Below are 6085 nucleotides of genomic sequence, written 5' to 3'. Positions count from 1 at the left end.
GAAATAGGCAGATCGGTACTTATGTCAGTATACCTACTCAAGTGAGTTTAAGGAGAGCGGTTGGTGTTTGACTTGTAGGGGTACCTCAAGGACTTTCTGATCGAGCTGTAAAGAAATCTCATAATCGTGGTGGTAGTTTGTAAATAACATGATATTTTGACTCTGTAAAAATTCATGAACTAATCAATTGAATGGTCCATAAGAATATGACTATTTTGATACCTCTGAATCACACTTCTGTTTAGGCGATTCTTGTTGTAAAACTGTATATAAATACTACTCTAAATTAATACAAAATTATGGTTCAATTCAATCAATACTAATATATTGTATGTTATCAGAGCAACTCGTTAAATCCTTAATATTTTTTGTCTTTTAGAATCTCTCTTTTTTTTTTTTTACTGAGATATCTTGCTCTTCCTTTTCCGCTCGTAACAACCTCTCTACAATAGCTATTGGCACTGCCATCAGTGCCCACAACTCGTTGTTCTTCAACAACCCATTCGAACCTCTATCGCCATCAACTGTTCCTCTTCTCTCGCCTACACTCCTTCCTACACAATCATGATAAATCGTGCGCCTTCGATGACCCTGGCTGAGCCTTCAGAACGGTGTTCTAACATACCGCAGCAGCCGCCCTGGCTCATAAGCACAACCACTCTCGATTGTATCAGCAGAAGGTTGAAGACGAAGCAAGCGGGAGGTTGAAGACAAAGTGCACATGTTAATTTTGCATGTGTGAGAGAGAAAAAAAATCCCACGGTCCATCTCATTACCTATTTTACATACGTTGACTCAGCAAGATCAATCACTATGTCTACTACAAACCTCTCTCCAAATCCAGCTTACAATGTTTGGATACAACAAGATCAACTGATCCTTAATACCCTCATCAACTCTTCGTCTCCTAAAATTATCCCATTCATTGTGCGAGCCACCACCTCTAGAGAACCATGGACTATTCATGCCAATACAAACACCAAACCAACTTGTGGCTGCATTAAGCAAGTCAAGAATCTTCTCACATATCCCACCAAAGGTACTATGAATATCACTGATTTTCTTCAATACATTAAATCCCATGCATATGAGATTGATAAACTTGAAACACCAATGGATGAGGAAGATCTTACAGAAAAAGTCTTGGATGGACTGGGGGATGACTATAAGAGCTTTTTCGTGTTGTTGAAGCTTGAGACATTCCCATCACCTTTGATGAGCTTCATGAGAAACTTCTATCTTTTGAAGAAATCATTCATGAAAACATAACACCTAATGCACATCTTCCAATTACTGTAAATCCAATGTATCGAAAAAATACTACTTGGCACCCACCAAAGTCCAACAACAATTGACAACTACCCTCTCAATATCCTACTGATCATGTGGGCTGGTGATAGATGCTATATTCTGACATGAGAACTAAGTTAATTATAATAGAATAACCTTTATAATTGTGTTATAGGTGGTTATTTATCGGTTTTCAAATGAAATGAGCATTTATTGAATTTGGCATTAATCACTGTCGATATTGCATATTTCTCTCTCCTGAATTATATTTCATTGTTTTTAAGGTTTATTTCTTCCTGAAATACTTTTTATAGATTTAATTATGGAATTTCAGGAGAATTATGGTGGAGAAGGAGATATTTACCAAAATGCCCTTAGTGAAATGGAGATGATTTTTAGGTTAAATCGTTTTAAAATAAACAAGATGGTATTTAAAGCAAAAGGGGGGTGTCGAAAGAGGGGGTCGAAAGGGGACCCGAGAGGGGAGCGTGAAAGGAAAACAGAAACAGAGTATCGAAAAACAGAGGAGCACCGTCGACCGAAACAGGGGAGGACCCGAGAAGAGTTCCCCACCGCCGTTCGCCGGGCCAATACCTTCCGCCGCGCCACCGTCGTCCACCGCCGTCCACCGCCGTCCAGCAACCGAGAACAAACCCGAGGAGAGCTCGAGAGAGTCTCCGTCGAGGTGAGTTCGACAGTAGTCGCTCGCCAGGCCGAGAAGAGATCCGAGAGGGCTTCTCCGGTGCCACTTCCGCTTTCTGACTATCCTCCGGCGTCGGTTACGTATTTCTGACCAGTCCCGGAGCTATTCCGACTCCAATCGAGACTCGAGAGAGCCAGTTAGAGAACGTCAGCTCTGTTTCACTCTTCGCCAGACGTTCCCTCCGTCCGTCGGCTTCCAACCTTCGTCGCCGGCGTCGTCTCTACCTCCGGCCACTCACTCTTGCCAACCTGAAGCCATTGATTTCGGGAAATTGCAGCACCCGTGAGAACGAGTTGCTGCCCGAGCGAGAGGAGGAAGAAGGGGAGTAATTCGTCATTATCGAATTTAGTTTTTATATGGTTTGAACTTAGGTTTTGAATGTTAATTGAATCTGATTTGATAATTAAGGTTTATTTAAGATTTGTTTTCTTGATATTTGATTAAATTAGCTAATTAGGGTAAGATTATAATTGAGGTTGGATTTTGGTATTTTAATCCGATTTCTGTCTTTAACTCTAGGCGCCCGAGAAGGGCTAGACGCAAGGATTGAGAATTTGGATTCGTGGTTACGTGGCGCTCGAGAGAGGCACGAATCACGGTAAAATCCAGAGTTGATAATTTTAGCATCATCACAATAGGAAATTAATTCTCTGCATTCTATTGTAATCCGATCTTTGTCATTAACTCTAGGCGCCCGAGAGGGGCTAGACGCAAGGATTGAGAATCCGGATTCGTGGTTACGTGGTGCTCGAGAGAGGCACGAATCACGGTAAAATCCAGAGTTGACGTTTCCTGTTGTGCAAGTAGTTAATTAAATTATTGCTTGATAATTTAGGATATAATTAGTGTTTAGTTCATATTAATTCATCATATTTGGTTAGGCTAGTTGACTGAAGAATACACAAAATTCAATCCTCCCTGTGGATATGACCCTCGCTTACTGCTAGATTACATGAACGATTCATACGCTTGCGAGGTATAAAAGTCGATGTAACTAAAATTTTACATCAAGTTTTTGGCGCTGTTGCCAGGGAGGCACGTATTAAGTGTATTTCTTTGTTCTCCATAGTCTTAGGTTAGATTTATTTTTATTTTATTTTATTTTATTTTATTTTATTTTTTTTAACTTGGTGATTTTTTATGGAATTATTTTTATTTCTTCTAGTTAGTTCATATTTTTAGTAGTGAGTTTGTTAGCTTAATTTGATAGTTCGTTTTGTTTCTTTTTGTGTTTTTATGCACGGGCGCCATTCCCTAGGGGGACCATTAGCTCCCTTTGTTGAAGAGGTAGAACAGATTTGTAGGAAAACACCCGAAGTCAAAGTAGGAGCTACCATGGCCAATCAGGGTGAACCATTACAGTTACCTGCAATAGGGAAGCTAAGATCTAGGTGGTCCGGTCCATTTGAGGTCACACAGGTGTTTCTCATGGCGCTATTGAGATCCGCAATCACGGAGACGGGTCGATCTTCAAAGTTAACGGTCAGAGGCTCAAACCGTATCTTGAGAATATCCCCACACCGGAGGAGGTGATGGTGATTTTCTTGGAGGAACCTGTCATTTCATCTTGAATGCGTCAGAGTCTTGCTTACGACTATAAACTTAGCACATTGTGGGCAATCCCCACGTTTCTATCCCTTTGTATATTACAATTTTATTTTATTTTTTTTATTTTTATTTTTATTTTTATTTTTATTTTTATTTTTTGGTTTATTTATTCTTATTTGCCGGTTGAGAGCATAAATGGTTCTGGTAGTCCAGACTTTTGGTCCCTAGTTTGAGAGATCTGTACTCAAACAACCGTTCTGGGATTGACCAGTTCGATCTTGAAGTATTGAATGAAAACCTTATGGTGAGTAACTTAAGGACTTGTGTTCAGCGCGTGATTCCTGCTGCCTTCAGTGGCCAGTCACACGGAGATTTCTTCAAAGTGTGATGTGGGATAGCGGTTTCATCTACGGATGATTACCTACGGGTACGGCTGATACGAGTAAACCTTCTTCGAGGGAGACTATGTATCATTCCTGGGGGTCTTTATTGACTTTTCGGTATTATTGTTGATGACCAAACACATATGGTCCCACCTATGGATTTAGGAGCCCTGAGGGAGCTTAACCCTCACCCTGTTGGAGTATAACTAGCTAAGTTGTTATTTTATTTATTTTTTATTTTTTATTTATTTATTTTTGTAGTCGTTATAATGTTTTAACTTTTCCCCATTGAGGACAATGTCAGGTTTAGGTTTGGGGGGGGGGGGGGGGGGGGAACGACTCTTTTATGTCTTAGCAATAATTTTCTTTTGATTTCTGTTCCCGGTTTTCAAATTACTCCTCTTAGTATGTGGTTAACATTAGTAGAGTTAAAATAAGTTGTTCAAATGTGTTTCAAAAATTTTCATAAATTTGTGTAGAATATGCCTATTAGAAATCTGATATCATTTGTTGTGATTCATGAGAATTCAGTGGGATAACTTACTTACTATTGCATTAGACTTGGCACTTAGTTGCAAAAGAGAACATGTAAATCTAGTGTTGATCATGTTAGTCTGAATAGTCTTGTATGCCTGTTTGAACTCAATCTTTTTCATACCTCAGTGAAATTTCTTGTTGTAACGTATGAATGCAAATGGAAATGCTCTTGCTTTCAAAAGACAGATAACTTCAGAAACAGCCTGGGTAAACCCAGGGACATGCACTGGAACAGTCGGTTACTTAAAAATAAGTGCATGTGCAGTGAAGACGAATACAAAATGGTGGTAATACCAAAAGTATTCAGTGAAACAAAAAAATAAATTACGCTGGTAATAGCAAAAGTACGCTGGTAATAGCATAAAATGGTTTTAAATCTGGAAGCAATGAGTTTCCTTAACTTTGATGATGAATTATTTGAAAGAAGTTGCACGTCAAGACTGAAATTGGTATATTTCTTCTGTGAGATTGTTAGACAACAGGCTTACTCTACTATTTTCTCTTAATTGTGATGTGACCAGGATTTTATTGTTACTTGTTGCCTCTTTGTTCTGTTGAAGTAATAGTTTATGGGTCACATTGGTTCAAGTGGAGTAACAATGAGTGTATTTGGATTGATAATAGACTATATTTTACACAGGTTTTCAAATTTCGCAAGATCTCATATGATTTTCAGATATTTTACGATACTAAGTGTTAGTCATATGCTAATGAGGAGTAAATGTTCTTCATTTTTTCTTTTTATATTATTGATTTAGATGAATTTTGTGGGTAAATTCCATGCAAACCCTCACGAGACATAACTCGTCCACTACTACAAAGTAGGGGTTTAACGGCTTGTTGCATGCGCTAAATGCAATCGTGCTCCCTACGAAAGTGGCATTTTGTTTTCCTAGGCTTAATTTTGGTTCGATTGTTGTTTTGCTAGGGACTAGCAAAGATTTAGGTTTGGGGGTGTGATAGATGCTATATTCTGACATGAAAACTAAGTTAATTATAATAGAATAACCTTTATAATTGTGTTATAGGTGGTTATTTATCGGTTTTCAAATGAAATGAGCATTTATTGAATTTGGCATTAATCACTGTCGATATTGCATATTTTTCTCTCCTGAATTATATTTCATTGTTTTTAAGGTTTATTTCTTCCTGAAATGCTTTTTATAGATTTAATTATGGAATTTCAGGAGAATTATGGTGGAGAAGGAGATATTTACCAAAATGCCCTTAGTGAAATGGAGATGATTTTTAGGTCAAATCGTTTTAAAATAAACAAGATGGTATTTAAAGCAAAAGGGGGGCGTCGAAAGAGGGGGTTGAAAGGGGACCCGAGAGGGAAAACCCGAGAGGGGAGCGTGAAAGGAAAACAGAAACAGAGTATCGAAAAACAGAGGAGCACCGTCGACCGAAAAAGGGGAGGACCCGAGAGGAGTTCCCCACCGCCGTTCGCCGGGCCAATACCTTTCGCCGCGCTACCGTCGTCCACCGCCGTCCATTGCCGTCCAGCAACCGAGAACAAACCCGAGGAGAGCTTGAGAGAGTCTCCGTCGAGGTGAGTTCGACAATAGTCGCTCGGCAGGCCGAGAAGAGATCCGAGAGGGCTTCTCCGGTGCCACTTCTGCTT

The sequence above is a fragment of the Aristolochia californica genome, unplaced genomic scaffold (assembly GCF_029961685.1).
Source record: "Aristolochia californica isolate CCGP_79_NKW_82.1479 unplaced genomic scaffold, dmAriCali1.0.hap1 SCAF_16, whole genome shotgun sequence".
NCBI lineage: Eukaryota > Viridiplantae > Streptophyta > Magnoliopsida > Piperales > Aristolochiaceae > Aristolochia > Aristolochia californica.
The sequence above is the reverse complement of the archived record's forward strand: the minus strand, read 5'-3'. Positions refer to the sequence as shown.